The sequence below is a fragment of the Chelonoidis abingdonii genome, chromosome 11, assembly GCF_003597395.2.
Source record: "Chelonoidis abingdonii isolate Lonesome George chromosome 11, CheloAbing_2.0, whole genome shotgun sequence".
Lineage (NCBI taxonomy): Eukaryota > Metazoa > Chordata > Testudines > Testudinidae > Chelonoidis > Chelonoidis abingdonii.
In genome coordinates, this window is record NC_133779.1 from 47,815,990 (window position 1) to 47,838,177 (window position 22,188).

At 42.7% G+C, this 22,188-nt stretch overlaps 2 long non-coding RNA genes across 3 annotated transcripts in view; one reads left to right on the forward strand and one right to left on the reverse strand.

Annotated features, from left to right (window-relative positions):
- The window catches only part of LOC142047529 (uncharacterized), a 61,794-nt gene extending 50,933 nt beyond the window's left edge, over nt 1-10,861 (reverse strand). Inside the window, exons 1-2 of one of the 2 annotated variants that reach the window (XR_012656845.1) lie at nt 10,674-10,861; nt 4,463-4,489 (exon numbers count right to left, since the gene is read on the reverse strand). This is a non-coding gene — a long non-coding RNA (uncharacterized LOC142047529). Of the gene's footprint in view, nt 1-4,462; nt 4,490-7,982; nt 8,143-10,673 lie in introns of those variants that run through there. The other variant, XR_012656846.1, reaches the window with a different exon arrangement.
- Nucleotides 10,862-10,892: 31 nt separating this feature from the next.
- Nucleotides 10,893-18,477, forward strand: LOC116831816 (uncharacterized). Its single transcript, XR_012656847.1, has 3 exons — nt 10,893-10,973; nt 17,430-17,516; nt 17,764-18,477. It is a non-coding gene; the product is annotated as an uncharacterized LOC116831816 (long non-coding RNA).
- The last annotated feature ends 3,711 nt before the right edge of the window (nt 18,478-22,188 follow it).

Here is a 22,188-nt window from a genome sequence, read left to right on the forward strand (position 1 = left end):
GCGTGCGTGCAAATCCACTTAAAATTTCATAGAAATCGTCCTTCCTTCCTTCTTTCACCAAACTAAGCCTGCGGAAATTTTGTTTTCAAATGCGAATTTTCTCCAGCTCAGAACCTACAAAAAGAATCCTGGAGAAATAACGGGATTATTTTGACATCAGATTCTTGCGTGGAAATGCCTTTGAACGAACTCTCAAGGAAGTGTATGAAAGAGGTTCCCATTCTGTTCAATTTTTGTTGCTTCCTTAAGTGTTCAAAATTCCACAGAGGTTATTTTAAACTCATCTTCTTTCTCAATGCCCCATTCCCCCCCTACACACACACACCCACACCCGCTCGGACTTTTAAACTTAATGTCTTTTCCATTCTTCAAACCATTTAAGCAGAGGTTTGGGGTGGGGGGAAATTGGGCCGAAATGAAACCTACAAACTTTTCTATTCACAGCTTAGGTTGAACTGTTTCCAATTATTCGAAAATAAAATCCTTTAACGTTACAAAACGCTTGCTCACAAACTTTCATGATTTCATTTTTCAATTTTGTTATTGTTTGTAAGGTGGCTAATGCCTTATTTATTGTATAAAACATCACTGATTTCCGATTTGCTTATACAGTATCCTCATGTGCCTACATCTCCCAGATTTTTTCCTTTACCAAACTCTTTATAGTTAATTATCCCAAGAGCCTGAATAAAATTTGAGCGAGAGCAAGGTGGGTGGAGTAACACCATTTATTGGATCAGCTTCTGGTGGTGAAAGAGAACAGAGCTCCTCGGGTTCTTAGCCAAATCTGTCAGTGCAGCTTTTCAGAATCCAACCCCAAGCTCTCCACTCCTCACAGAAACTCGGGCATTTTCATAATGACAAGAGTTTGCTGATCTAGCTAATCTATTTTAACGTGTCCTCCATTCAAAGGCCAGAAGATGTGTCTTGATTTGAAAATCGCATCAAAGGGGATGGTGCTGGATATCATATTTTAAACATAAAATCTGATTTCTTTTTAATTCAAGATCAAATACCATGGGGGGGGGCAACACGCAGATAATGCTGAGGGGCCGCTTTTTTCGTGCCCATTGAGGACAGACTATGTTTGCAGCAGCAGCAAGCATATTTGTGGCCTCACACCACAGACGTGGCAACGCTGATGTTCTAAAACCATCTACTCCCATTATTGCCAGGCAGCCATAGGCCAACCCTGCCCTGGATCTATGGAAATCGCCAGCACTCTGCAGAATAAGAACCCCACTCTCTGCCTTTGCAGCGGCTGGCTATATTTTAGCCCTGTGGTTTACCATTTGGGAATGAAGCTGCTGTCTAGTCCTCAAGACCCAAATCAAATAAACTGTGATACGATTGTTTGACTCACCGGCTTCAGTGAAGCCAGCCACACACTGATTAGAATATTTGTATTTATTATTATTAATTATATTATTATTATTTAAATCTCAGACCCCTAAAGTATTTTAATGCCCAGCAAACAATTCCAGTTATTTAACTACAAAATAAACCAGGAACCTTTTTTAATATACCGATTCCAACAACATCCAAGAGATCTGAGTTCCCAAACGATGGTTTGGGAATCAGTTGAACGGTATTTCTCCATTAACCCTACCCTCCTCTATTTGTATAGCTCTATCCAGCGATCTGCTCCGTTTCTAAGAGTGTCTGGCTCCACATTTGTAAATTTCAGCATGGTACGCAGGGTTGTCCTAGCCCTGCGCCCTCGCCGCCCGAAGCTGGTCCAGTATTACTTCCCCCACCTTGTATCAGAAATATCATGTCACAGGCCGCTGTACTGATGTAAGCTCCTTCTTTTGAAAGCGCCTATCGTTTGACTTGACGTGTGTATGTTGTTAGACACAAGGAACTAACGTCAATACAGCAGCAGGTCACTGATGGTATTTCTGAAACGTGCAAAAGTGGACACAGACACCAGTAGAAATACCATCAGTGACCCGCCGGCTGATTGATGGGACTTCTTTGCTTCTAAGACGTCTGGATGGGGATCCCCGATACGCTTGCAGCAAGTTCCTTGTTTTTAAAACCGTTATACCACATATATAGTCCCCAACCCTATTATTTACAGATCCGTTTTACATCTAATTAAATGGGTCATTTGTGGATCCCCATGCGGCTCGGAAGTGTTCTGGTTTGATTCATTTGATCTTACTTTCCTCTGCTTCTTTAATCAGCTACTTCAATCTAAAAGCAATGTAAGATCACACATTTTTCTTCCCCGTGGCTTTTACCATCACTTTCCTCTCTATCCCCCCGCCCCGCCCCCGGTTTCCTCCAACAAATTGACTAGGACCTAGAAGTCTAGCGATTGTATTTATTTAGAGCATTTCATATATACGGGAGGTTAAATTTAAATATCCCGAGAAAATTCTGTCTCGACGCGTTGCATTTGCTTTAAAATCAATCTTTCATTCTGATTTCAATTCAAGATCAAAAGTTATTACCTTCCACTCTATAGCCAGGGTTGTGGGGGGGCGGTTAAGTCACCCTTAAAGAAACCAAAAACCCTGCACCTTTGGTCTATAAATTCTCCAGCCAAGAGGAACAGTCAGATTTCAATCAGAAATAGGAGACTTAAATGGCAGGTCATTTTTTAAAAAGAAGAACAAACTCGATGGGCTTAGATTTTGCATTTGCAAACATCTGCGCAGTTGGATGTATGTGCAAAGGGACCCAAACACCTGATAAAATGCACCCAGAGACGTGTTGCTACTTTGCCAGGTGTTTAAGTAATGTTTGCCTAGATGGACCAGTTAAAATGATTAAGGCGTTTTCACTGCATGTGGCTTATATACAAAAAACAGAAGAGAATCTGAGAATTAGACACGGGATTCAGCGCTTCTTTATAACAATTCTCGGGGGCGGGGGAAGTGTGTATATACACGTGTAACACATATTTGTGTTATTTCTTTATATATGCGTGTGAGACACACACCTGTCCCTATAACAGTCTGTGACTCTGAATGTATTTATACAGAGATACTTATATGCACTTTTATATTTAAGGTCACACACATACATATATTTAAATAAACACGTATCTCTGTAAATATACACACATATATAACATTTATATAATATTTCCTCTTTCTCTATATACACACACACACATATACGTTCATGTACGCACACACACTCGATGCATTCTGTACATGCGTAGTTCATGAAACACCGCATTCCATCCTTTTACTTTTCAGACAGACTCCTTTAAAAATAGTCCTTTCAAATCCCTGATTAGATTATTTCCCGTCCTTTATTAAAACTGGCAAACCTCAGAAATTGCTCTCTTTGCTTGTGCTCTATATGTCCAGAGGGGGTGTAATAGGCGTCCTTTTAACTGCCTTTTATACCCGCCTCCTGGCACCGGCAAAGGGTTGCTTTGGGTTTTTTGCTCAGTGGCTTTTCCCTTAAACACTCTGTAAATGGGCAGGAATCAGGATATTGCTTGTAACGGTTGCTCTTATTGTGATAAACTTATTTCGGTCGTAAGAAATGAGCGCACAGGACAGATCCCTACCTGTCTATTTTATATGGGAGAAACACGTCTCATCTCCTGAATCAGCCTTTCACTCATAGATGTGTTTACTATGAAGAGAGAGAGAGAAATTAGATAGATAGAAGGGGTGGATGGGGATAGACAGAGAGATAGACATAGAAGGGGTGGATGGGGAGAGAGAGGGGGTGGTGGTGGATAGATAGATAGATAGATAGATACCCACCCATGTGTGGATTTGTAATGTGTGTGTAGATGAGGTTACCAGAACAATTGCTTAAAACTGTGGTCTACCTTTGAAAGATATTGTCTAAAGAAAAACAATGTCTAATTGTGTCTCTTTCCCCCTGAATAGAAAGATCCTGCATCCCATCTGAAGGGATGTTGCACATGCTGTCGCGTTCTATGCATGCTCTCAGGGCTGAACTAGGGCAGGCTGGAGTTTTATTCCTGCTCATGTGTGTGTGTTGTCTGCGTGTCCTTGCTCGAAGAGGTGGCTACCAGCCGTGTTTGCCTTAAGAAAGAAGGCGAGAAGGAGGGTTGCTGTGTGCCTAGGCGTGAAGAAACAACCTTACTGGGTGGATTGTATGACAAAGCAAGAGTTGAAGTGATGTGAATCAGCTTTCAGGGCTCCATCCTGCAGTCTCTTATACCGATGTAAATCAGGAGTCACTTCACCGAAGTATAAGGTAATGCCCAGTGTATGAAGCTGCCCCACTCATTTTTATCTTGGTAGCATCATGGGACCATGTAACACTTTAGTAAAAATATACAAAGGGCGCATGCAAGACTTATGCAAGCGAAGCAATAAACAGATCTGGAATGGCGTTGGGAAAATCCATGCAAGGGTAGAGGAGGGAAAGGGGGAAAGTTTTGCAAAGCTGGAATAAATGCATCCCCAGTTCTTGCATTCAACAGAGGCAGAAAGAGATCAAAAGCCAACAGCGACTATACCTGTTACCTTCGCCAGCAGGATCTGTTCTGCAAGAGAAGAGATTGAAAGGGAAGCGTTACAAATGCTGCACTCCTGGTCAGCTCCAACCCAGCTCTGTTGCATAATGCAGTCGGATTGCTACAAGGGGCCCTTTACGATTTGGGGATTCTGGGGAAATGGCATAACCCTGAAATCTATTTAAGTTTAAATAATTCCAAGTCCTTATTGAGGCAGAATCTTTAAAATACAACCGCTTTCCTTTCTGACCTATCCATATTTTCTCTCTCTTTTTAAAAATCCACATCAATATACTACACGCTCCTGGAGGCCTGGGGGGAACCAAAGGTTTATGCTTGTTTGTTTTTTTACCTGCCAAAAAAAGGAACGGACACAATGGACTTGTCTGTTTAACTTGCGATACATGCACTGGGAAGACACGTATTCAGCAGTCAAAATATCATGGGCTAAACCTGATGAGAGAGCCCCCTTTTTTAAATCAAGATAGCATTTTAAATGTACCGATCTGGAAGACTTATGAGGGGCTAAGAATAATTTGCAGAGGGGTGTGTGTGTGTGTGTGAGTGAGTGTGTGTGTGTGTGTGAGAGAGAGAAACATATGCACCTTTTCATTAACAAATGAGGCATAAGATGAAAAGATTCTGTGGGTATTTTTATATAAAAGTTAGGTAGAGATACTGAAGGCAGACAGAAAATGCAGGCACATACAATGGTCGATTGCAGACTCTGACGAATCAAGATCACATTCTGAGCTGCAGATTTTAGGATTTCCAAGGGTCTTTTAGAATGATGATTTTTTTTTGCATATTCCCAGACGTAGTTAGAGAAAGCCGGGCGTGCCTATGCTTCAATCCTATTCTTAACAAATATAAATTCCATCTTTGTAGGCATTAAAATCTCATACCACCTGGCCTAGTAAAAAGTGTATGTCTCTCCGGGTGATCACTGGATAGCCTGTGTATTCGAGCTCTGGAAACGCTGCCGATTTTTCTCGAGACACAAAAGATTGTCGCACAACTATATTTTCCTCCCAGTGCATCTGAATGGCAATGTATGAACACAACACACAGAGGTGTATTTCATAACATAAGGTTAGAGGAGACGCCTGGAAACAGGTCTGCACGCCACTGGAAAGAAATTCTGACAGGAGAATTGGAGAATTCCTGGCATTCTACCTTAAACCCTCCTTGCTACACACTGCACTAAAACCATACAATTTGGATACAAGGTTCAGCTCCTTCTATTTATAGTCAGGAAGCCATATTTCTGCTGTGTGGTGGTAATTGACAAATGCACTTCCGGCTGATTTTGTACGTGCGGGAGAGCTGCTTGCTGGACATTTTTCTAAGACAGCTTTTACATTCTATAAGATGCTTTAAAAGAGATTCTTCACCCACCAAATGTAATAAGATGGACCCACGGTCGATTGCAGAACTGTATTGCTAGATGGGAGTGGCTGGGGTTTTTTAAAACCCAACATTGAACTGAACAGCAATATAAGGGCTTTGAGACACTCTTTTGCCACCTATCGACACACACACACACACACTCTCACACATTACACACAGAGTGAGGCAATAGAATAGGAACTCTATTGAGGAATAAATCTTTCCCTTTCAATGCCTGTTTCTCCAGAAAAAGGCGAAAGCAGGCTCTGTGTAATACCCTTTGTACTTTTCAAACTTGCTCTGATTTAAAAGAAGGGATCTATAACCACTGCAAACTAGAAATGGCATTAGTATTGAAATTCCAGAGCTAATGCCCAGCACTTAACTCTATTGTAACTCAGATTTAAGTTTCTTTTATACACATAAACCCATGAGGGCAGATCTGCTTATTTGATCATGAGCTACAGATAATGTTAGTTCAGCGTTCTGGTTTAGAATACACTAGTATTCTCTCGTATTAAAAATGTCAGTAGTCAAGCAAGGGGGTTTCCAATCACTGTCATGCTAAAAGAGAGAAATTAAAATACATACTTATAAAAGAGAGTTAGAATAGGTGTGTGTGTGTGTGCAGAAATATGGTATGTATGTGTATATAATTTAGAGCAAGTGAGACATATACACAGTTGCATCCGAAGAAGTGGGCTGTAGCCCACAAAAGCTTATGCTGAAATAAATTTGTTAGTCTCTAAGGTGCCACAAGGACTCCTGTTCTTTTTACAGTTGAAGAAAACATCCATATATTTTTCCATAGAATTTCAGCCGTGTGTTTAGGGGAGGAGGGAAGGGATCCTGGATTAGTGGCTGGTATGTGTGTGTTATATAAGGGGAAATTATACACATGCACCCACACATACAATTAACACACAGAGATCTGAATGTGCTTGCAAAAAAGGCATATGTGTGCATCCCTTATTTCTCCTACGCATATGAACTGATTCAAGTTTAAATCCAACCTTAGGCCTTCTAGAACACCTGTGCTATGTCTTTCCCCCACCAGTCTGAGAATAATTCAGAGGCGTGCATTCTTTTAAAAAAAAATTCATTCATTTTTGTTCCCTTACCATTCACGCTTATGTCTTAAAAATCAGGGGCTTATCCCAAGACCCTTTTTAAATCAGAAGGAAATTATAAATTAATCCTGCAACATGGTGTATATTTCCGTGCAAAAAGGAGCCTACATTTCTAGAGAGACGTTTCCTGTGGGTAAAACTGGTGTTCAGCACACATCTAAAACACACTATTCTTACATTAAAACCACACAAACACCGCTCCTTTGAATTTGCCAGCTGATGGTCAGTCTAAACCACCATCCCCAGAGTCGTATTTTAATCGACACGATTGTTCTTTGAAAATGAAGGCTACCCCTTTGTCCTACACGGTCCTCGAAGGGCAGTGGATTTAAAAGGTGAGAGAAAAAGATGAAAAGAAGAAAATATAAAGGGTATACAGCTGCTGGGGGGGCGGAGTGTTCTGTGTTTTAAGTATAAAGGGACCCAGTGGCCCTCAATACTCCGAAGCGATCTCATTGCCTCTTCCTGGCCAAATTGAGATACCAAGAGTCAGCGAGGAGGATTTTAATGGGATAGGGGCAAGCGTAACCCCTCGCCTTTCTCCCTCATTGAAAACTTCTCGGCTCCTTCTAATCTGCTGGAGGCAGCTGCGAACTGAGCGGGGAAGAGGGGTGGGGAATTTTTTTATGATGATGTCTAGGCTCCATTGCCAAGCGCCATCCTGGTGTGTGGCTATTTTAAAAACCAGATCGACTGTGGGCTTTAAAGCAGGCCAGGTTCTCTGCTCCCACCCTCCATTTGCCTTTCAGATTTTTGAGGTGGGGGGGTGCAGGGGAGAAGACCATGGCAAAGGGGTGGGGCAGGTTTGGGGAGTACAGCAAGCAATCGCCTTAAAAAAAATTAGCAAACCTTTCCCTGCACAGCCGCCTCCATCTGCAGTTGCAAGGCAGGAAAGCACTGAAACAGAGCATTTAAAACACACCCGGCTCCGCTGCAACGCGGCGTCCTAGACAACCCACCCCCCTTCCCTCCCCTCTTGATTGCAAATAATAATTAGCACTTACCATTGCTTGCCACGGAGGTTCCGTGCCAAAGTCTGCAGCCCACCAGATGTGCTTAGAATGAGCCTGTCCCTCCTGCATCCTACCCACTTGTGGATGGATGGTTGGAGCTTGGGGTGACGTAGCTGCAGTCTAACCATTCAGGATTTTTTTCCGCCTCTCCCCCCCCTCAGCCCCCACCCCCTTCCTGGAAAAGAACGCAGGGCTTTACCCACCCAGGTAACAAATCTTGCAAAGAGCCCAGCTCCCCTCCCCCCCACAATATCCACCCCAACCTTAACAAAAAAAAAAAAAATCCTGATAAAAAATGAATGGGGAGAAACCAATCAACCATGCTGGGGGTTCTTTCAGGTGCAGAACAAGAAGCGATGTTGCAGGATCCAGGCTATTCCATGCCCATCTTTTGATCTATAGACAAAGGGGAAATCTTCCCAGGCACCCCAGTATGATCCAGCCATTCCCGTTCTCCCCTCTTTCTGCCTCACTAGGCTCAAGAGAATATTAAGAGATCCACGTGAATGGCAAATATTCTGGTGGCAGGGTTGGGGGGGGCGTAAAGGAAGGAGGGATTTGAAGTGGGGGTGATGCCTCTTTCAGCGTATCCAATAATCTTAAAGCCATCTTCTCCACAAGCCCCCCGCCTCGCCCCCCAAGCCTCTTCAAGCCTAGGAATTCGTCTGGGTCACCCTCAAGACCGTGGAAATGAAGCAGTTGGTTGTCAAGCCCCCAAGTTGAGCTTTCCAGACTGGAGGTCTTCAAAAGAAGTGGGGGATGGAGTGGGGTGGGCAGGGAGGGGGGGTCGGGAGTCGAAATTACCATAATAATCGCATCTCGAGCAAGTTGCTTTGGAGAAAGGAAAAGGAAACACTAGAGTGAAAGTCTAGACTGGGATGGGGCGGGGGAGGGGTTAGGTACCCCCTGGCTTTGCAAAACTTTGTATATATAGAGAGAGAGAAAAAGAAAGTGTGTGTGTGTGTGTGTGTGTGTGCGTGCGTGTGTGTCAAACTGCAGGGAGGAATCAGGGGGTTGATTTTTTCCCTGGGCTGGTCGTGCACATAAATTACTGGCTGGCTACGGTCCTGTTTTGTTTGTGTTTGTTCTGTTTTTTTGCTGTTGGTTTATCTCATGTCTGGTTTCCAGGGCAGGCTCCGCGGCTCCTGCTGGAAGGCAGCAGAATCTAACGGCCCGTAGAAAATGCATAATGAATTCACTTTTTATCTGAGCATGCATGGGAACTCAGGGCGCCCTGAACTTGAGAGAGAACCTTTTGCATGCTGATGAGCCCTGTTTCAAGTTCATTGTCACAGAGCCCTCGCAGACAGCCCAGCCCAGCCCCCCTCCACACGGCTCCCAAGTCGAACTTTTGTCCCATAACTAGAACACCCCCCTCCCTTGGGAGACTTAAAAAGTGGATTTAAACTACAACTCTTAAGACAGGCATCATTCCACTTAACCCCACTCCCAGCAGCAGCCGTTCAATCACCAGGCATGTCTTCGGGCTGCCTATAATGTCCCCCCCCCCAACTCCGCACACACCCTCAGAGTTTTGGCTTTGTTTCCTCATGCTTTTAAAATAAATACCCGCATTAAGCAGGCTGCCCGGGCCCCTCTGAGAGGAGGCTGTGTTCATTTCACTTTCCTTCTCTCATTCCCCCGCCTCCCACAGTGATGGGTAAAGGTGCCACCTTCCTAATTTTTGCAATGTTATCGGGAAGAGCTGGGGGGGGGGTTCCGCCTCCTCTCTTGGGGGTGTCTCCTATTTTTGCAGGGGGGGCTATTTATCTCCCTCGCACGCTTAAAACACTGATGGCTGGATTTCAACAAAACATGGTACTATTTGCGCCCCAGTCCCTCTCTCAGCCTGCCCCATCACACCTCATTGTGTTTGCAAAGCAAAGCTGAGCAGGCTTGAGCTCCAGCGAGTCTGTCCTGCAAAATCTGCACCGCCACCCGCCTCCCAAACGCACTTTGCACCTCGCCTTGATTACCTCTGCCTCACTGCCTCTACTTGAGAGGCTCTGAGAGTAAAAATTCTCTAACCTCCTCTCCTCTTCCTTTTTTTACATTTTTATTAATTATCATTATTATTATTATTTTCTCACCAACTCCAATAAATTGAGCTGCTTGTCTGGCCTCAGACGTGTTCAGCAACCAAAGCCTGCAAGCCTTTTGTTCTGGCAAATCTCATATTGTTATCACTCTATGGGACTTGATTTAAAACCCGCCTTCCCCCCAACATCACGTGAGCCTGGCTCCCCTCCCTTCTAAAAAAATTGCTCATTAGCAGAAAGGAAGCGAAGAGGGGGGTAATTATAATTAAATAGAGACATCTCCTGATTGCTCGCTTTTCATACACACAGAGAGAGAGAAAGAGAAAAATTCTCCCTTGCAATGCAAATGGGGTGCAAGGAATTGAGGGGGTGTTCTTTGAGCCCCATGAATTGGGAAGCTTCCCATCTCCATTTCTGGGCTAAGCACGCGGATAGATCTGGCTAGATATTTTTAATTTGATTTAAAAAAAAAAACACGACACCAGCCCAGTGATGCTACCTATCGGATCCAGCCCCCAAAGCAGGGGAGAGAACAGACATCTAACTTCTTCCTCCCTGGTTCCCCCCCTCTGTTGCTCTGACGAAGACGGGGGAACATAAACATTGGCATCCTTAAAAAAAAATCCCATGTTTTGATGCTTACCTCGTGAGTCTGCCCCGAAGCCCCCTCGCTTTCCGCTGCCCAGATGGGGAAGGAATCTTCGCGTCAATCTTCCTGTTTTTATAGCGCTAGACAAGAAATTGGTTTCTGCAGCTTTTCTGTCTTTCTTTCCTTTCTCTCTCTCCCCTCTGCCTTTAATCCTCGGAGGAGAAAAAAAAAAAACTCTTCAAGGAGGGAACCTGAAGATGGAATTGACAAGGAAAAAAAAACAGAGGGGGGGAAGACACGCGAGGCGTAAGGATATATAGGAGCCGCAAAAGGAGACTTCCACGTAGCCTATACGTAAAGTATACGTATTATATTTAAAAAAAATTGATATGCAAATATTGGGAGCTCAAACTGGTACATTGCAAGGATATTTTGAAAAGGGGGCGGGGGGAGCACTATTGCAAAGCTTTCTGAACCTGTGTATTTATAGCAATCGATCAGCAAAGCCCATCAGCCTGGCAATTAGAAGCTTATTACCATATATGCAAATATGGCACCCTATATCCACAGCCATGGAGGCGAACAGGATGAATTCTAGCAGCGTTTCTTAGCAATGACACAGAATTATAGCACGGCTGTTGGGTTTAAACGTGGGAGGGGGAGAGAGAGAAAGGTATTGGATGGCTTTTTTGCTGGTTTTAAACAGGAAGCAGATAAATTCGGAGTGAATTGCTCTCCGGTTTGACAAGCCAGCAGGGTTTTAACTGCTCCAAAGTGGGGCTTGCTGGAAAATCGGGGGCGTAGTTTTGGAGGAGGGGGAAGACACGCGAGGCGTAAGGATATATGGGAGCCGAATCAGGCAGAAGTTAACGTGTGCCCCCCTGCCTGTCCCAGGTCCGTGTGTGTGTGTGTGTGTGTGTGTGTGTGTGTTGGTATCCATGTGAAATAGACAGAGCAGCAACGAAGCGGGGGATAATCATGTCATGACGTTGCATCGATTTTCTGCAGCCCCAGACAGAAGCACCGACCCCCACCCCCCAGGCAGCCCCAATCCGCAGTCTGAGACACTGCAAAATAATTTTTAAAATCCTCCTTAAATAAAATCTCGGGGGCCCAGCTCCGAGATGGGGCTGAAATAAACAAAAATCAGCTTCCCGGGAACAAAAGGCTGGCTAGCTCTCCGCGAGACTTGGCAGGGAATTTTCAGGTGATGACCCTGCTTCGCTGACAGTATATTTACCCCATTTCATTAGATTCGAGGCAACTGCAAGCTTTTTTGACAAAACCAAAATCAACGCGCCTTTACTTTCCGGGTCTACCAACACGTTACCTCCTTGTGCTTTCTGGGCATGACATTGCCCCGATGAGTTACCTGCAATCTTATAAGCGGGCGTCATTTGATCGCCTATTAAAGGATCCAGATTGTGTTGCTAAATAACGGTAGATGAACAGCAAATCCCATTGCCACTAGCTGAACACCGATCGAAGTTGAGTAGATATATTTGCAGAAGCAAGAACGTCATGGATTTTTTCCTGAATGTCCCTGGGAGGAAAAGATTGGTAGCCTACCCCAGATTCTATTACTGCCGTGCCGATGTATTCAGTTACAATCGACTGGGGGTTGGCTTCCTCCTCTGAATTTGGATTCCCCACAAACACACACAGACACCAACCCCAAATCACATCTCATTTATAGAACAACAATGGCTAACTCCTAATCAAATGTCCTTCCCCACCTGGGTTAATGTTTTTGGAGAATAGTAAATCCTGAAAATCAAAAGGAAAACAAGAATCGATTCCTACCAATAAATAATTTCATGTTTTGCTGGGGGGTGGGGGAGAAGCAACCAGGGAATCTAACAGTGGTACAGTCACCCAGACACCGCTAAAGCACAAATATGACATCAGGTTAACTCCACGTAAGGGATGACATGTCGTGCAACCCTGCTAGGATGTGAATAATTTATTTGACTTCCCTTATTTGGGGTCCCTTACCCACTTGCATATCTCACCCTTCCGGATCAATGTAAATGTCAGAGAACTGGGGGTGTCACTGGTTTACAGTTGACAAATATAAGGGCAGACCTTTAAAAAGCTCAGAGGTGCAACGTACAGTTCCCATAGAAAAGGTCTATGAAGACAGGTCTCAGGATAATATGCTCTCTCTCAATATTCCATCAGACAGGTGGAATAGATTATGTATTTTCCTAATTGCTTCTTGATCTAGATTCGTGTGAGTTTTTTTTTAAAAACTTGTCCTGAATGGACAGAAATGGGACATTCCCTTAAAGGAAATAGATTCTTGGATTCTTTTCCAAACTGGAAATTTCACATCCTTTTTTCTTAGGGAAACATATTTCATATTTTGATTGGGATTGTGTCCATTTGTTTTTGAAAAGCCCATGTGCAATTGAGTTTGGCAATATGCAATTGATATTTTTTTTTCTGGCCAATTCTTAATAACGTATAAGTAACACACACACACACACACACACACACACACACACTCCTGCAGAAAGCAATCCAGATTTGTTAGGCCATGGTATCATTTGATTGAATTTTAGGAAGGGAGGTTGCTTCTTTGACCACATTATGCTAAATAAATGGATTTTATTTTCTTCCATGCTCCAAAGTAGCAATTAAAATTAGCGATGACTTCTGCCTTTACATGAAGATCATATGTTGTCACTGCTTTCAATGGGTTGGAATTGATCTGCAAAGTAGCACTGCCATGGTTTCTCGTCTTTACCACTGAGGTTTGCTTTATTCTACGGGACTGTTTTTGTTTGGGGGATTTTAAAGACAATTCCTGCAAAGAAAACCGTCCGGTTTTGGAGATTTCAGCTTCATTTGTAAATGTGGATTTGTTTTGTTTCTTTATTTTACCTTTGGAAAGATTTGGGGAGTTTTATGCTGATCTGATGTTATATCTTTAAAACAAAACCAACCAACCAACCAAAGGTTTCAGCCCAGCAAAGGAAAATAGGCATTTTCCCTTTTTAAACAAATATATAATAGTTAGAAATTAATAGATACACAGACACATTAATCAGCAATATCTATTATCCTAGAGCATACACAAACCGAAGAGGTTTATAAACTATATTCCAGGACAATATCTAAAGCTAGGTACTGTACGGGGTTCATACAGGATTATAAATCTGTAGCTAACATAAGATATGGACTTCTATATAGGTATTCTTGTACAGTAATATATAATATTGCTTTGGAGTATATAATCAGACGTCTATAGCTTATATTGGTTACAGATATATAGCTCTGTGGTGTGTATATATATGTGTGTGTGTATATATATATATATATACACATACACAGATAGATGATGGGTGTATATGGGGATAGATAGAGGGGGTGGATGGGGATAGATAGATGATGGGTGTATATGGGGATAGATACATGATGGGTGTATATGGGGATAGATAGAGGGGGTGGATGGGAATAGATAGATTATGGGCGTATATGGGGATAGACAGAGGGGATGGATGGGGATAGATAGATGATGGATGTATATGGGGATAGATAGAGGGGGTGGATGGGGATAGATAGATAGATAGACAGACAGACAGACTATCCCGTGGCTATGTTTTTAGCCAACATAAACGATAACATTCTGCTGAAGGGGTTTGTGAAAGTGCACACCCACGTGTTTGACACACACAAATCAGAAACGCAAAGACGGCAATGTTGTATGTTAGAGAAAAGGCAAAATCTAGTCTCTTCCACTGAGCTATGTAGCAAGCTTCCGACGAACATGCTGCAAAAGTTCCATTTCCACCCGCTGCAGCATATGGCGCGGGGAGCGCAGGAATGTCAGTGCCTGTCTGAAATCAGGGCTGGATTTTCCCCTCCTTTCAGATCCTCTGAAAAATCGCAGCAGTGCCAGCCAGGGCTGGGCACTCCTCTAGTCACTGGCAGGGAATTGCTGACAGTAAAGAATTCCCGGCCATGTCCTGATTTCCCTTAAAAACAATTGCTGTGTCTCAAATTAGACAGCGAGAGCTTTAACTTGGTAACTTTCGCCTAGTCTAAAAGGGACCAGTATTTTGCTGGGGAACAATGCAGTCTCCTTCCTGGGCTGTCTTTGCAGAGTAAATAGTAATTGCAATATGATTAACAGCTGCATGTGTTAAATGCATGGTAGCTTTGGTTTGATTTGGAGTCTGTTCCATAGCTTGTTACCCTTCTAGTCTTGTCCACACACAGAGAGCTGTAGGGCCTTATTCTGTTACACTAAAGATCCTTAACACCGTTGTGCCATTGTAAAGGGACCTTCAGAACTGGCCCTCCGCCCATGATCTGTATATAAACATATAATATTTATATAAATACATACATCAATATAATATATGTAGATAGCGATGCAAATGTTTATATATAACATCCGTATACATATATACATGCATATATCTATCTAGTGGGCTGGATGTGTGTGTGTACACACCTATCCACTACACCCACCCACACTTATATACACCTACACCATTAAAATACAGCCTATATTTATTCTGCAAATATATGTGTGTGTTTTGTGCAGAGACTGTATCTACATAACAGGCAGCGCGTTTTGCGCACAGAAAAAGCATAACTATATTTCTGGGAGTGTGGGAGCGTGTACAAACACATTTCTATATGGCAGAAATATATGTGTGTGTATTTAGGAACAAATATAGATGTACGTATGGTAGGTATAAAAATGAAGTGTGTGTGTGGCTAGAAGTACACACATGTATAGCAATTATACACACCCTTACAGAGCTGCGTTTCTATGATTCCATACACCTATAATTCTCAGAGGAACATAGTTAGACGCTCATACTGTATTTAGGCTTAAATCAAATCCACTGATCTCCATTGATTCCACTGGGCTTGGACCGAGGCCTAACTGCAGAAAACACATGATGTGTATAGCGGAGCCACACATATGCACACTGTGTATGGTAGACACCACACACAAGTCGTATGAGTGTAGCCTTCCCTGTGCAGTTCTAAGTGAGGGAGCGACGGAAAGGCTGGTACAGGAACATGGATTCCCAGGCCATGAACCGTGGTAGACATGGAAAGGTGAGCACATACTTTCTAGGCTCATTGCTCTGAGAGCATGTACGAGAGAGGCAGCTCGGGCGGACGGGGGGGGAAGCATCATAAAGAATCGAACAATCTCTCCCTCTCGGGAGGGATGTGCCCCCTCTCTGGCGTGGGAATCCTGCAGAGAAAAGAACGGGAAAGATACACACCGATTCCCTTATGGAACCTCGGGTCTTTCGGGGAAGGATGCAGGGGTCCTTTTAGCACAGCCCAGATTATGCAGTCCAGAGGGCTTCGCTTCTATTTAGGCACCTACCTAAAATGGCTTGAGAAGTTCTGAGCACCTACAAACGCCCATTGCGCTCCGCCGGCTGCTGAAACCAGCCACTTCGTTGAGGAGCGGAGCTCTCTTGACAAGCCGCCCCGGCGTCTCTGCTCTCTCCCTTCCTGAACTTTGGGAAGGTGGCTTCAAGTTTAGCCCTATTTAAAGAGACACTTGCTTAAAGCTGCAGGAACGTTTTCCCCCAACCCCACTTCGACTCTTGCTGTTCAGCGCGGAGTCGAATGGACCCAGCTGTGTGGCGAGTATTTTGTTATGAGCTTCCTCACATTGAGCTGGGTGGGAGAAAGCGGGGGATTCAAATTTGAGATTTTTTGGTAGGCGCCACCAAAGATGGCCAGAGCGTATGGTGCTTTCCAACAACCCCTGGGCAGGACATTGGGGGATTGGGCTAGTGTATTTTTTTCCTGATTAAACTTTGCAAGCGCGAAGGCAGCGTTGGGACATTTGTATCTGTGACGATTGGTACAATACAAGGGCTGGTGTTCGGCTTTGAACTGATATGTCTCTTCCTCGCATTCGTGCTTTGGCAACAGCTAGTTTGCATTCTTGCCTTGAGTCTGAAATCTACTTTTTTTCTCTTTAAGAGAGGAATAGAAAATGACACAAGCCGAAAGTAACGCAGAGACCTTTCCTGCAGTCAAAAAAGCTGAAGAATTAATCTCTCCCCCGTCGTATTGATGTAGCTTTTCTTTCTTTAGTGAAGTTCAAATTCAAATATGCCACTTAGGACCATCTAGTTCTCCCTTTTCATATAACTTCCTAACAACATCATCTAAATTCGGGCACAATTGGCTGTAGGCAAATCTTTAAGACACAGAACCGGATTACGTTCTGTTATTACATATTCTATTAGCTATAGGCGTGTGATAAAATGCAAAAGATGCAATATGCGTGCAAGTGCACATTGCATGTAAGAAACACATATACACACGATATAAATATGCCTGTCATATCTGATACTGTCAAAAGACGTTCGTTAGTATTAAGAGATCGGATCATATTAAAGCAGAGAAGCACGTTCTCACACACTTTTCTCTCTATGTGGGTAGATATATATACACACCTCTATACTCACAGGAGATAGATATATTTTCCCATTATGTATCTTGGGATAGGTAGTTATATATGCACATACCCCTCAAAGGAGATAGCCACATACATATTGTACACAGACAAGATATACATACATTGCTCATGTATGTAAATATGCACACATCACATGAAGTGTGTATATATATATATTTGTGTGTGAGAGAGAGAGATCCATAAAGTTTTGCAACTTCAATAATTTTTTTCTTAGCTTTGTTGAAAAGAAAAGTGGTTTTTTTAATCCTCTGCTTCTTTTAATGATTTTTTCCTCCCCATTTCAATTCACTGCCTTGCCATCAACTTCTCTCTTTGCTTGGTCCCAATTCCTACAGCCACACTCCAGAAGATCCAGCTGACCAATTCCCTTTTGTCTGGCGAGCATTAAAGTCACCCAGCACAGCACGTTGTTCTGCTTAAAGGTGCGATTCTTTTCTTGTTAATAATCACAGCGTGCCAGGGCGAGGAGGGAGGGAAGAGAGATTTAAACAAATAACCCCACTGATCAGGAGAAACGGGGCTCTGTGTCTGAAGCCGGTCAGATAGCGCAGGTACCTTGAAGAGATACGGTACTTTGTAAAAGGAATCGTTTCTTTGAAACAATGCAACCCTTCTGGATATTTTTTTAGGAATTGGTTTCCCAAACTTTAGTCTCTTTCTTTCGTGCAGAGGGAAAAATGCTTCTTTAAAAAAAAATGAAACGAAATCAAAGGACTTTAGCCACCTCATGGTATAATAGGATTTTTTTTTCTACCCTGATCGTGGGGGAGAAAAAACCTAATCTAAAATTTCAGCTGCACACGTTGATTAGCCAGAATTCCGCCTCAAGTTCTGGAGGCAACAGACGGGAATCCTTTGGCTGTATGGATGCAAAAATGGAGCATGACTTGACTTGATATGGCAGCCAGGAATTTAGCTCAAGGAAACTGCTCAGTCTGAGGACAGACTTGGTTAGTTTTGTGGGTTGAAGCACTCCTAGTGCTAGGACCTGACCTGGTGCCATCTCAGACCTCGGTGTGGCATAAGGAGCCCACAAAGAGCTTCTTCTCCCCCGAACTGTGGGACATTTTAACTCAGCTCCCACTTGCACAGAGCCAGTCATCTGGAGACACTTGGGCAGACCGGTCAGATAGTGCCAGACACACAAAACGGAGGAGCGGGGGGGATACCGGAGCAGAGAACAGGGGTTAATTTTAAATATGCATCAGATCGGCCGCCCTATTCCCACACCTGGCTCTCGCCCGCTTGTGGTGCACGGGGACGCCAATCGCTCCGCTCTCTAGCTTAGGTTTTGCACGTGGCTGAAAAGTGCTTTGCGGTGTGTGTGCGTGTGAGAATCAGAATCAACCCACCGCTGGAGTGATGCAGCCAGCCAACCACCATGGCAAAGCGCGCGCGCGCGCACACACACACACACACGCACACGCACACACACACACACACACGAGGTTGCAAAAGGTGACTTTGGAGGACATCTCCCCAGTGAGATGCAATTAGATGCAGGAGGGAGATGGTACCGGGTTAGCGGTTGGCACAGGGGAACCAGGATGAATCTCCCCCCCACACCTTTTGATAAAAGTTCGCACACACCCCTGGCCTCTTTTCAGCTGCTTCGAAAGGGGCAAAGATCTGGCCAAGCAAACCTGCTCTGGAAGGGACTGGGACCGGGTGGGGTTTGTTCGGGTTTCTTTATGTTGAGTTTACACTGGGTTTCTTTACCGCCTTCACTCCTGCAGCTGGTGCGCCCACACAATCGACGTGTGTCACCTGCTTGGGAACAAGATGGTTCCCCTCGGGGCCCGATCCTACTTCTCGGGACCTATAGCAAAAACTCCCCTTTTCTCTGACTAAAGAGAAGAAGAGAAAGTTGTTAGTTGTTTTGGGAGAAACGAAGATTAAGCTGCGAAAACGCTGTATTTGTTTATTTTTTAAAAAAAAAAACTCCTCAATCGTTAAAGTTTATAGGAAAAAAAGCAGTTTCTCCTTTGATATCTGAATGTAAACAGCATAAGAATATATTATATAAAATAGCTAAAACTATTTAATATTATAAAGAGCTTCAATAGCTTTTAAATATTATACATAGAAATAATATGCCTGCTATATACATATATATTATATTCGCATTCTGTATCTATGAAATACATAAGCAATTTATTACAGAATATTAGCTTCTTCGTGTTATCTGATAGTATTATATATAAGATTAGCTATATAATGCCAAATAATGATTAATACAGAGCTGCTTTACATTATTGTGTATATATTACATTATATAGTACCTATTCAATATTTATGCATATTAAATATATGAAATATCACATTATATATTGCAAAATATAGCGTCTATAATAGATGAGTGATCTGTTTATATAGTATATCATATGTATACAGGCTATATGTCTATATATTTCATATACCCATCTATAATTTCTACACTAGCATTTCTTAGCGCTTTAGCAATCAGTTCCAGTATTCAAATACTGCTGCACATTCTTTTACCTGGCTGGGGAAGAAGTAATTTCAGAGAAAGGTTTTGTTTGTTTTTTTTAATAAAGTTGTTACAATATTTGTAGGATTTTTTAAAATTGATTTTATTTTGATACACCAGTACACAATACAGTCACACACACATTTTATTTATCTAAGATGCCGTGGACTAAGAAATCTATCAGAGTGGCACCCGAAAATATTTTTTTGGTTCAAAATGCAGATTGCATCTTGCGATTATTTTTATTTTTGTTTAAAACCCCACCTTTTAACGGGCAACCTAAATCACTCTCTGCTGGGAACAACTTTTCTGTCTTTCTTCCAGGCGTATCATAAAATAGAGCGGGAACATTTTAATCGGTAGTTTTTTAAAAAAGGAAGATTCCTATACAAAGACACGCAAGCTATCCCAAAAGAAAACCAAGAGTGACAGAGGCACCCTGAATAAAATACATCGCTCCGCTTGCAACAAGCGAGCTTCTTTCAAAGGAAGCTCTCAGCTAAAGCTCACAAATGCAGAAGGAAGTCACTTCAGTGCAGTGTCCTTCCTACCCCTCCCATCTGCCAGTTTCTACCTTATCCCTCCATGAAACAAAAGCATCGAGTCTCTCGTACAAGAGAAGCAGAAAGCCTTGAAATCCACTGGCAGTGGAAGGACTGTGCTAACTACATCCCTGGGCGCCTGTTGATTATGTGTAACCCCAAAGTTTGGAGAGAGATGAGGTGCAGGAGACAAGCCTCGAGCTCCCCAGAGCTCTTCTCCAGAGCCAGCATTCAGACCGTCTGGAAGCAAATTCTTTTGACATCAGCCACAGGGAAGTGTTGAAGAAGAGAGACTGTCATGGCTAGAGTCATCTAGGCAAAGTCTGAGCGATCCAGGATATCTAACCCCCAAATAAACAAACTTTCAACTCTCCCCACAGGGATTTAAAATTGGAATACGAGCCACCCCGCTCTGGTTCAAAGATCTGCGGGGCTCTAGGTTTGATGTGTTGCTCTAAATATTCGTTAAGTTTGAATTTCTAGGCAGGATCTTAGACTAAAGACCCTCCGTAGAGTTAAGGGGCCAGGCAAACGAGCGGCTGTCGCAGACTCTCAGCTTGGTTCAGGAACCGAAAGTCGCACAGTGGAATCAAGACTTCTGCCAGCCAGCTCCTGCTCTTGCAAATCATATTTCTTCCCCTGCTTTTCAAAAGGCTACACTCAGCTGAAAGTCAAAAACTTTCATCTTTCGGAGACGGGATTTTTAGACCCACTAGTAGAAAAAAAAAAAGAAAAAAAGAAGATATTTGTTTAAAGTTGATCTCAACATAGATTCTCTTAGGACCTTCTTGATCAGTTCACCTGAGAACTTTCCACCCATTCTAGGAACCATATCTCAGCTCCAGCGCCGCCCAGGTTAGGGGAGAAACCCGTGTTCATAACACAAGTTGTGGCTTTTCCCAAAGAGGACACTCATTTTATAGTCAAAACTGTTCTGTTCCAACCAAAGGATGATATTTGTAAACCTATTTCCTCATCCCTCACCCTCTGCAAGGCCAGTTACATAATGATCTTTTCAGAAACATCCTTCCCAAGAAATTGGATTTTTTAAAGACACAAATATTAATTTTTTAAAGGGAAATGCTGACAATTACCTAAAGGCAATAATCTGTTAAGGCAGTTCCTGGGAGATTGATTTAATAACCACAGGATCGAGCCCACTATCTGTATGAATAACAGAAACAAACAACAACAAGAGAAAAAGTTAAGAAATACATGCACACATTTTACACGTATTACCTATGTCAGTTTCTACACATATGGGAATTTGTCGCAAGTTTATTATCAGCAAGACACATAAGTGTATCTGATTGGGTGTCATATGTCTGAGTACATATGTGTGTGTTCACACACACACACCAATACACACTATACACAAGCCCACACACATATTGAATTATACACACGTATATGTTTGCAAGATCAGGGCCACAGACTTTTTTAACAAGTGTTTTAGCAGCAAGTTTTTATACATGAACGTTTGTTTATGTCATTTACACATATAAGCTACCTACACACACACACGTAGGTAACATATGTAAATGATAACACATTTGTCCAAGATATGCACATATGTGTCTACATGTTATTTTATGTACACATTACGTTATTATATACTTATATATAATCCTGTGTATGATATTCATACATGTCAATACCTCATTACAAATTTGTGTGGCCCCAAAATTGTAATTATTTGTGCTTGTGATTAACTCTAAGTGCATTACACACCAAATGCACTTTGCAGGATTGAGCCCAAAGTGAATTGAAAATAAATTTAGCTATATGAAATTTACTCCCTATATTATGCAATATGGTTCACTATAGAAAGTGAAATAGAAATAATTTAAAAAAAAACAAGTGCATCTCCCTGAATTTAAATTAAAATTTAGAGTCGCTCTAATCCTACTGTTTATTATCTGGGCATTTTAGGTGTTAAAATTGGTCTTACAGTCAAGAAGCAAGATTTTGTTCATTTCTTTGAAACTAAACTCTCACTTTATATTCTGGCAGCAAGGAAAACCCCACACCTCGAGAATTCTTGTGAGAGCTTAAGTTGTA